The sequence below is a fragment of the Pelophylax lessonae genome (assembly GCF_965119305.1).
Source record: "Pelophylax lessonae genome assembly, chromosome: 2".
NCBI lineage: Eukaryota > Metazoa > Chordata > Amphibia > Anura > Ranidae > Pelophylax > Pelophylax lessonae.
This window is the reverse complement of record NC_138769.1, coordinates 214,659,084-214,670,737: the sequence shown is the minus strand read 5'-3', so window position 1 is coordinate 214,670,737 and position 11,654 is coordinate 214,659,084.

Here is an 11,654-nt window from a genome sequence, read left to right as displayed (position 1 = left end):
AGATATAGTAATATTAATTTTATATTTTAATGTGGTTGTAAACCTCTGACATGAAATATGAACAAACCATATTCCTCTGTAGTGTGTACTTGTCTCAATCCAGAGCACTAAGTGTAATTTCTGTCTGCTGCTTCATTCCTCTGCTATCAGTAAATTTCCTGACACAAAGAGATAAAAAGGTGGCAGGGGAGTGAGAGCCCCAGCACGCAGCTAGTGATTGACAGCCATAGCTCTTTCCTGTGTGACGGGGGGGGGGGGGTGTCCCTTACCTCCAATCAACTCTCAGCTCCCCTCACTGAGCTCTGCAGTGTGTAAGTTCTGTTCTCTGTCCCCTGCTTTCTGAAAGATCAGCCAAGCTGTATAAATTCTGGACTTTGAACAGCTAGATAAGACTGCAGATGAACAGGCACAACTTATGTAGGTGGATTTGTTTAATCTCTGTGTATAACCTGAGACTAGCCATTTCACTGCGTATACTATATATAGTGATTGTAAAACTTCACATTTTATTTTTTGTTTTAAATAATAACCAGGTCATAATTACCTGCTCTGTGCAATGGTTTTGCACAGAGCAGCCCCGATCCTCTTCTTCCCGGGTCACCTGCTGGCACTGTCTGCCCCTCCCTCCTGCTGAGTGCCATCATAGCAAGCTGCTTGCTATGGAGGCATACTTGCTTCTGTGCCGGCTCTGTGTGTCCATTACACACAGAACGCGGCTCGGCCCTTCCCCCTCCCTCTCCTCACTGGCTGTGATCCACAGCAAATGGCTCTCACTGCTGCCTCTCTGTCCATTGAGAAGAGAGAGAGAGAGATGCTGCTCTCATGCACATCGCTGGATAAGTGGGGTGGGGGGGGGGGGAGCAGCACACTGAAGGTTTTTTTTACCATAGAATGCATTAGGGTAAAATAAACCTTCAGGCTTTAGAACCACTTTAAACTTCAAACAAAACTGTACTGCTGTTTATATTTGTGATCGCTGTGATGACCAGTCTGATTGGCAGTGTACTTTAAGCCCGGTACACACAGGCCGAATATTGGGCTGTATTGGCTAGATCAATAGAAAGGGGCCCACATTCAGGCCGTGTGTACGGCCCAACAGAAGCCAGCCGAAAATTTGGCCTCTGTCGAAGGGGCATGACAGAAGAAGGTCTGCTGATCGGCATCCGATCAGCGCTCTTAGCCAAAGGCTGACCGGTGTGTTCTGGTGGGGGGAATGTTCCCCCTTGTCAGAACACACTAGCTCAGTGGGGAGATCGCTGTACTATCATTGGTTGGTTAGTACCATGGCTCCTCCAGAGCTTTTACATTTTTTTCTTTTTCGTTCAGACTGCTGGGTTGAATGAAAAAAACTGCTAGCATGTACCAGGCTTTAGTTTAATCTATGATCTCCACTGTCTAATAATGGCAGGATTGTAAGCATGGTGTACGCCCAAAAGTAGGGAGGTAGTTAAAGCAAAAACAGGTAAATGATAAAATGTGTGATGCTTAGAGCAGGCATGAAAGAAGAAAAAAATGTCTATATTTGCCATTGATAAGTGGATCCTTTTGCCTGAACTTGGATTTGCCCTATGATTTAGCAGTCCATGGCTATTGGATTTACAAAATAACTGCAAGGGGAACTCCCTTGCACACTGGTACTAGATTCTAGTTTAATGTAGTTTTTATGGAACCCATTCTCCAAGACATACAGGTTCCTTGACAACACGCTTTGTGAGTGGATGGGTCAAATGTCACTTCCCTAAAGACAAAGCCTGCCATTGATAGAGCAATTTTTTTCCCAGAAACCACTGGTCTAGCTGTGTTGATAGGGGAATCCCTCCTAAGGAGGCATTGTGTTCTAAAGGTGGGGGCGGGGGAGTCTTTCCCGCCAGGAGAACACAGTGATTACTGTGAGTGGCTTGCAGTAATCACATCTATCGATCAACTAGGGTACATTTAGCCAGCCCATACATGGTTCAAATCCTGGCCGGTCCCTGCTGTACCGGCCAAGATCCGAACCGTCTATGGAAAGCTTAACATGATGACTGGCCATACACTAAACAAACTGATTGGCAGCATATATTAACCTGAAAGTGGTTTTAATGAACGTGGCTAAAATGATTGTGTTAATACATTTTCCTTAGGTTCATAAATATTCAATGATAGGCATGAATATATATAGATAGATGTGATAAATATTCATAGATATTCAAAAATCCTTGTCACAGCAGTGCATCATGTGTCCTAACTTTCTGTATCATGTGATTGTTGGGAGTTTTTAATTCTGAGTTTTAATCATATGGTATTCACAAGTTGTGCTCTACAAGTAAGGTTCGTTGGATCCATTAAAGGAAAGACAGTACAAACAATTGCTCTGCTGTTGGCACTTTCACAATAAGGATCCCTGACTTATATTTTGTCTGTTGAGATGTGATTACAGAGCAATGAATATAGTTCAAACTAAAAGCCGCAGGATGTCATAAGGTGTAGGCTCAAGAAAGTGGATAGGAGGTGCTGGAACCCTGAAAATTCTTGATATTTTTGCTTTATATTATTGCTGTCATCCAATATTGCAGTGTAGTATAAATATAGAAAAAATGAATATTTGGTCTGGCAAACCTCTGCACTCTGTCTTAGCATTCTGTCTGTGGTGGTCAGAATGCTATCCTTACAGGCAACTAAACAAAAATCATGCTACTGGTTTTATTGGTAATATTGCCCCTGGCACCATCAAGTGGGGAATCAATCAGCCATAGCTCAAGGAACCTCTGGAGGAGCCCTCCAGGAGGACCCTGGTTGCTGTCTATGAAATTACATTTAAAGTGTCTATGAAGTTACATTTAAAGTGGGGAGGGGGGGGGGGGGTTGGTCCTGGTCCATTTGGATTAGACTGGATACAAGATTGAAGCGACCCACTTTGACAAAAATAGGAGAGGAAACTGGAGGAAATGTGAAGCTTTTGCCCATTACAAATATTCATACAGTGGCAAAAAATAATTATTTAGATTTTGAAAGTTTGCCCACTTACAAAGAAATGAAGGGTCTATAGTTGTTATCATAGGTGTATTTTAAATGATAAAGACAGAATATCAACCAAAAATCCAGAAAAAATCACAATACAAATTTTTTAAATTCAGTATCAGTTCAGTGAGTAAAATAAGTATTTAATCCCCTACCAGTACCAACCAACAATAATTCTGGCTCCCACAGACTGGCTACAGTATGTGCTCATGTGTTACACGGATTAGTCCTGTCAATTTAAGAAGGTGCTCCTAACAACAACTCCTTATGTGTGTAAAAGACACCTGTCCACAGAATCTCTTTCTTCCATTCAAACTTCACCATCATGAGCATGAACGAAAAGCTGTCAAATGACATCAGGGACAAGACTGTAGACCTGCACAGGGCTGGAATGGGCTACAAGACCATCAGCAAAATGCTTGGTGAGAAGGAGACAACTGTTGGAGCGATTATTCACAAATGGAAGAAATACAAAATAACCATCAATCGCCCTCAGTCTGGAGCTCCATGCAAGATTTCGACTCATGGGGTAAGGATGATCATGAGAAAAGTGAGTGATCAGCCGAGAACTACATGGCAAGAGCTTGTGAATGATCTCAAGGCAGTTGGGACCACAGTCACCAAACAAACCATTGGTAACACAATACGCCCCTATAGATTGAAATCCTGCAGCGCCCGCAAAGTCCCCCTCCTCCAGAAGGCACATGTACAGGCCTGTCTGAAGTTCGCCAATAAACATCTAAATGATTCAGAGGAGGATTGGGAGAAAGTTCTGTGGTCAGATGAGATGAAAATTGAGCTCTTTGGCATTAACTTAACTCACCCTCTTTGGAGGAAGAAAAATGCTGACTTTGACACTAAGAACACCATACCTACAGTCAAGCACGGAGGTGGAAACATTATGCTTAGGGGCTGTTTCTCTGCTAAAGGTACTTGTTGACTTTGCCACATTGAGGGGCCAATGGCCAGGGCCATGTATTGTAAAATCTTGGATGAGAACCTTCTTCACTCAGCCAGAACACTGAAGATGGGTCGTGGATGGGTCTTCCAGCATGACAATGACCCAAAACATACCACCAAGGCAACAAAGGTGTGGCTCAAGAAGAAGTACAATAAGGTTATGGAGTGGCCTAGCCAGTCTCCAGACTTCAGTCCCATAGAAAATGTATGGAGGGAGCTGAAACTTTAAGTTGCCAAGTGACAGCTAAGAAACTATAAGAATTTACAGACCTGTAAAAAACTTCCTGATGACGCACTATCGCGAAATGCATTAAGGTTTGTTCGGTGATCACTTCTGGTTCGTCATTTCCACCCGCTGTTGGAACGCATTGTGGAACGCATGCTGCTACTGAGCGGCGTTCACGCACAAATTAGCTTTTTGCTATTTGAAGGTGCCGTATCTGGTACAGGAAAATGTGAGTGTACCGTCCTTTGCTAAAAATTGTGTGTTTAATAAACCTTTTAAAACATTATTGCGCAATCCTATATTTGAATCTTTTTGGGAAAACGGCAACAATATCCTAAATGAGGGGAAAAGTGTGCAGCAATCCACAGTGAACAAAGGGTGAATATCTATCCACTATACATCTAAGGAGCCTGTTACAAAAGACAGAGCAAGCTGGGCCCTGGAGGCCCTTTGATTTCTGGTGAGTTACCCTCACATTAATGGGTGAACAAGCGCAAGCACCTTTTCTTAAATAAGAAGACCTGCTCAACACCTTATGTCACTTTTTTTGGTGGACTTTTTGCACGGAGAAATACTGCTGCCCTTTATAAATTTATGGATTGAATGTATTTGTTATTTTTTAATTGAGTGATTCTTTGCACTTTATGAATTATTGGAATCCACATATTTATTTATTAACACTATTTATTCACTTAGCACTTATCACTTTTTGATTTGGCGCCTCATATTATTAATATTTTCATTTGTTTTTATGGTTATCTAAAAATTTATGGCAGCCGCATCTTTACTTTTCATTTAATATTCAATATTCATTTTTCACTTACAATAGGGAGGTGCCATTTCTAGTAGTTTTTTACACTGTAAAGAAGAGTGGGCCAAGATCCCTCTTGAGAAATGTGCAAACCTGCTAACTAACTACAACAAACGTTTTACCTCTGTGCTTGCCAACAAGGGGTTCTCCACCAAACACTATGTCATGTTCTCTTTGGGGATCAAATACTTATTTTACTCACTGAACTGCAACTCAGTTTATAACATTTGTATCTGTAACATAAATGTCAGAGTAGGGTAGCTTTGCATTAACGAGATATGAAGTGATCTGTAGAAATAGTATAGTTGTAGATGTAGTGTCATTTTGGGTTATTAAGAATTGTAGTATTTAGTATCAGTCATACACATATGTCCTGTTATTAGTATCTGAAAGGGACAGGACCATTCTCTAGGATAGAGTTGACACCTACATGGCAATAAAAGTCTCCGATGCAAGGAAACAAAATTGTCACCTTCCTGGAGCCTCGAAGACGAAATTGTCACCTTCCTGAGGCCTCAAAGGAAACTGCTAGACATCTTGGCTACGAGGGGACAGGGAGAGGCTCCAAATGGTCTGCAAGCTTTGGTTGGTACCATCAGATCTAAGGAATGTATTTTATCTCTCATAAAGCTAAATTATTAGTGGCAGAGAGATGAAAATAATTCCTTCTTATGGCTCACGTGTTGGGCTGCAAGTACATGTAAATCTGTATTTGTAGCGTGTGTAGAATCCTACAGAAATGCACAAAACCGTTATATGGTGCCTGATTGCGGCAGGCAAGCAGTGTTTGGTACTGTCGCGATCAGACCGATGCGCTGGTGTCAGAATTCCTATCCCTGACTCAGGGATCAGCGCTGTTCTGGGCCAATTCAAATCTGGTCAGTTCAGGACACGAAACCTCCTGTGGGCTGGGACAGGGACAACCCCCTGGGGTTGATTGGCCAAGGGCTAAAGTCCAGCCCACATCCATATCCCAATAAATTGGGGAACCTGAGATATGAACAGGTTCTTCCACGAAGCCAGTTCTAAACTGGGGAGTCCCCACACGGTTTCCGGTATGCTTCTACCAAGGGATAAGCTGCGGTAAAGTTTATTTCTGTTTTTATTCCTTTTTATTTTCATAGCAAATTGCCAATTGTGTGCCTTTTTATCTTTTTTGTATTTTTTGTAACTGCTTTTGCTTTGTATATATTTTTTATGCACTGCCCACTTTCGGGATATTAAATTATAAAATGAAGAAGTGACTTCTGTGTACTAAGCTAGGACTAATATCTCTGAAGAGATTGTTGCATTTTAGTGCCTAATTGCTTGGTCTAAGCTACATGCCAATCTGTATGCAATTGCACTGTGTGTTTGCAGATTGCATGCAGATTGTAAACCAGACGGAGATCTGCGTGTGTGTGGTGTCCCAGCAGGTGGTGGCAGGCTATCGTTTGTGGTGTGTGGGTGTGGGGACAGTGGGAAGAGTGATTTACACAGGGGTTCTAGCTTGTAGGATAGCTGGAGGAATCCTAGTAGTGTGTGATAATTGCTAGACTGTTCCCTAACCCTTACAGTGCACCAGATTGTATGTAATATTTGTATCTGCCTGTGTGTGGTCAGCCAGCTGGATTGGAGTGGAGTCTCCCTCTAGTGGTGACCAAAGGCAGTGCGGGCTGCGAAAGTGTCACAGCCAGTCTTATTACTCAGTAGGAATTTCCCTTATTCCCTTATACTCCCCAGTCACGAAACCACGTCTCGGTTAGCTAGTCGCCGTGGGCGTGGTCAATCGTGACAGTATAATTTTCTAGATTTTTGGTTGATATTCTGTCTCTTCCATTTAAAATTCACTTATGGTAAAAATTATAGACTCGTAATTTCTTTGTAAGTGGGCAAACCTACCAAATCTGCAGGGTGTCAAATAACTATTTTCCCCACTGTAGATTCATTTCAGTGCACTCTGGTGAGCTCTGTCAGTTTTACTTTTGCTCCTGTTTTTACACCTCTTTCACAGTGTAGCATCTATTGTAGATTTTATAGAATACATTGTAAGTTGTGCTTTTATTTCCAAGCCTGTTCTTGTATCAGCTTCGGGGCCGGGACAAGGGGTGGGCAGGTGGGGCGGTTACCCTGGGTGCAATGGTTTATTGCAGGGATGGGGGGGGGGCTTGACCCTAACCCTAAGGGGGTGGGGGTGCAGTTTGGCATACTTTCCCTGGGCGCTGGGTGACTTTGTCCCGGCACTGATCAGCTTTAACATTATACTGCTTTGTTTTGCACATCTGTTACTAAAAACTGCAATGTGGCATCATAAGTTGTAAGATGTCTTTGTCTAGAAAAAAAAACTGTACTTTGCAGAAAAAAAATAAACATATCCAGCGCCGTGAACATGTATAACCATTTTTACTTGATGATCGACATGTGTTGACATATTTTGTGTGTCTGTTAAAGTCTTGTGTCTGTACATTTACAAAGTGTGCGAATCCGACCAAAGGCATTCAGTATGGCAGTATGAAGAGTGAGCAAGACTGCAAACCACAAGCTGCGGTGAGGTGCCAGGAAATCAGTCAGAGGAATCAGTTGTTGAAACAGCAAGCAGAGAAGACGAGCAAAAAATGTGTATGTTCTGCAGCTGTGAAAGACCCAACATATGGAAAAGTATATCAAGGACGAGGGAAGCATGAGACAAACAGCTAACCTAGACTGACCTGGGCGTGTAATTAACATAGCCAATCAGGGCTAATGATAGGAAGACCAATTATATGCACGCTGTGAGCTCCGTGTTCTTCTCTGTCATAGTAAACAGTAGGTGCATATTTGTAATTCTTTGCTGTAGGCTTGTTAAAGGGGAAGAAATTGAAGCTGAAGGTAATGCATGGATAGAGCTCAGTTTCTTAAAGCATTTGACCCTTTGTGCAAAAACATACACAACTTTAAGTTTTTTTTTTTTTTTTTTTTTAATCTGCAGTGTTTCCATGGTAACAGGCTTGACAATTCTATTAGGATCTCAGCGTTCTTTTAAAATGGCATTCCTTAGCTGCAGAATGTATTAGCTTCATTCACTTGTACTTGTTTTGATATCTCATGAAAAGGATGCATTGATGTTTTTGTTCAATAAGGATTCATGAAAATAAACCTAAAGTACTTTGCTAGTTTAGGAATTATTCTGGTTCTATAAAAAAAGGTCCTAAAAAAAGTTAAGGGATGTTAAAAAAATGTCCTCATTAGAGGTTAGTTTTACTGTTGCATTGTCAGCATGTAACTAAAGCTTCTCTACACCTATTTTCAGCAGCACATTAATGGCAGATTCCAGTCAAACTATTTTTTTTTAGTAGAGAAGGGATAGATCTGACAGGTTTATACACTTTGAGATATTCCCCAACTCAATTTGTGGCCACAGAGATATGAAAGTTAAGCCTCATACAGAGGATGAGAATATTGAATGAATGATCATCCATTTTTAATTTTGCATTCTAGTCTCATATTGAAAATTAAAAGGTTACTAAAGTTATGAAAATTCTCGTATGACAGAATACAACTGTGGAAGTGATGTAATGTGTCATATTGTATTGTAATGTATTTCAATTCCGAGCATGCACGATCTTGGTCTTCTGAATTTTTCAAACTAATACTGTAGTTTTTAAAGGAAAATAATTGTTCTGGTATCGTATGAGAAAAATGTTCATGTTTGTCCCTTTGGATAATTTTGCATGAACTATAATGATCGACTCTCGAAAGCTGTGTACTAACAATCAGATTATCATCTGATTGCTTCAAATGTGGTATTTATCGTCTGATTTTCTGATCGTGTGTATTGGGCATAGGGGGTGGTCTCCATAACCAGGGGGATCTATAAAGCAGTAAAATCACTACTCTAGTATCATTTATTTATTTCAGGTTTTTATCTGGCAACTGTGTATGCAACACTTTACATATTGTATAGTTGCATCACTCCCTACCCTCAAGGGGCTTACAATCTAAGATAATTATTATTATTATATAGGATTTATATAGCGTCGACAGTGTACACAGCGCTTTACAACTTGAGGGTAGACAGTACAAATACAATACACTTTAATACAGTAGGAATCAGAGGGCCCTGCCCGTTAGAGCTTACAATCTAAGAGGGAGGGTCAAGAGATACCAGAGGTAATAACTGCGGGGGATGGGCTGATGAAGAAAATAAGAGCACAGTTGTTAGGTGGATGCCAGATAGGTTTCTCTGAAGAGATGTGTTTCAGGGATCGTCTGAAAGTAGACAAAGTAGGAGATTGTCAGACAGATGGAGGTAGAACATTCCAGAGGATGTGAGAAGCTCAGGAGAAGTCCTATAGGCGAGCATGGGAAGTGATTACAAGGGAGCTAGAGAGCAGGAGGTCCTGGGAGGAACGAAGAGAACAAGTTGGTCGGTATTTTGAGACCAGATTAGTGATATAGCCTGCGCCAAGTTATGGATGGCTTTGTAAGTTATGGTTAGTAACTTGAATTTAATTTGTTGGTTGAGTGGCAGCCAATGGAGGGATTGGCAAAGAAGGGTAGCAGACACAGAGCGGTTTGCAAGGTGGATATCTGTCTTACATACACACATAGTAGAGCCATTTTAGACAGGAGTCAATTAACCTACCAGCATGTTTGTGGAGTGTGGGACAAAGCTGAAGTATCCGCAGGAAACACTTGCAAACACATGGAAAGCATATAAACTTCATGCAGGTAGTGTCCTGGCTAGGATTGGAATTGAGGACCCTAGCGCTGCAAGGCATAAGTGCTAGCCTTGCAATTTAGACCTCAATTTTAGTGGAGAAGACCTAACACTTATTTTTTAAATATTGCCATCAACCAACATAAAAAATGTTAAAATATGACAATACTTTAAAAAAAAAAAAAAAAACATACTTATAAAAACCATGGAGCCTAGTAATGGCTTCCTTACTGACAAAGGTTCCCTGTGCTATTGTTATTCCAAACTTTCGTCTTTGATTCAGGAGGTGACTGTCACTTTCTGGTTTTCACAGGTGGCCCCTTGGTGACACGTTCTAGATATAGCTGCATGTAATTTTGTTTACTAGTTGCCAATATGTCAGTAACAAAATCTTGCAATACTTTAGCGCCTGGTAGCCTTCTGGGATGTGTGACTTGATATCCCAGGAGCCTGCGGGCGGATCAGGGCTACTTTACTCTCATCTAGGCAAGTAATAAGGAAGCAGTAGGGTGCTGAAATTAAAAAAGGTATTTACTAAAAGAAAAAAAAAATAATAGTATTTGATTATGAAAGAGAGAAGGGGCATGAAGGAAATGTTACTTGTAGGTCTCTGGTTCAAGTCTTTCTTTTGCACATATACCATCCAGAAATTGAGCACAGTGACTTATCAAGGCTGTACTCCTTATTCAGTTCTTAGTTAATTTTCTATTCATATTTTTGACCTTATAATGCTATTCCTTACTAATTCTAACTATCCTTAAAATTCAGTGAAAAACATAGTTGAAAGTAAATTGTAAGTATTGTGCTCTCAATGTTAGCATTTAGTTTGTATTTATGCAAAAAAGCGGAAACCTGTGATATGTTTATATTTTTTTTAGGAATTGCAGATTAAGAAAATATGGAGAAAGGGACAACATGTTTATATTAAAAATAAGGATCAGTTTTAGGGACCCTGTTACCATGGCGGTTACTTGTAACTCAGCACAGCCTGTAAATCCTAATTCACCTTTAATATAGTCCCCGTTTTCAAAGTCTGATGCCACTCCCCAGCCACTGGAGGTATTTCACACACTTTGGTTCCTCCTATTGGCTCCAATGACCTGTAGTGACATAAATATGGAGTGTGTCAGGAGGCACAGGTACATACACACTCATGGAAATTAGGGATGCACCAAAATTTCGGCCACCGAAATTATCGGCCGAAAATGAGCCTATCCCATTTCGGCCGATAATGGGTTAACATTGCCGAAATTAATATGGCCGCCGTGAGGAAGGAGGAGGGCGCAGCGCAGGGCAGGTTTTAAAAGTCCCGCCTCTGGCCGGCAGCCCGCCTCTCAATGACGTCCCTACTACTATGATCTGTGCATGAATGAAGGGACATACCAGGCGGGAGGGTGGGGCGAGCGGCCGCTAATAGATAGAACTATGTGATCCTTCCCTGTCAGCTCAGCGGGACTGTGTGTGAATGAGAACTGACCTGACACCGGGCGGGGGGGGGGGCAGGGGGAGCGGCCGCTAATAACTATAACTATGTGAGCCTTCACTTCCCTGTCAGCGGAGATGCATGCCTGATAGGGAAGTGAAGCTCACATAGTTATAGTTATTAGCGGCTGCTCCCCCCCGCCCGGTGTCAGGTCAGTTCTCATTCACACACAGTCCCGCTGAGCTGACAGGGAAGGATCACATAGTTCTATCTATTAGCGGCCGTTGGCCCCGGTCCCCCGCCCGGAGTGTCACTTAATGCAATGTACATCGTGCCGCTGACAGGGAATTGAAGAGAAGTGAAAGCTCACATAGTGACAGTTATTAGCGGCCGCTCGCCCGCCCTCCCGCCCGGTGTGTCACTTCATTCATGGACAGATCGTAGGAGTAGTGACATCACCGGGAGGCGGGCGGCTGGCCAGAGGTGGGACTTTTGAATAATGGACACCGTGACCGGAGGAGCTGAGTGAGTAGGAGAGGGACGCTGAGGCTGATGC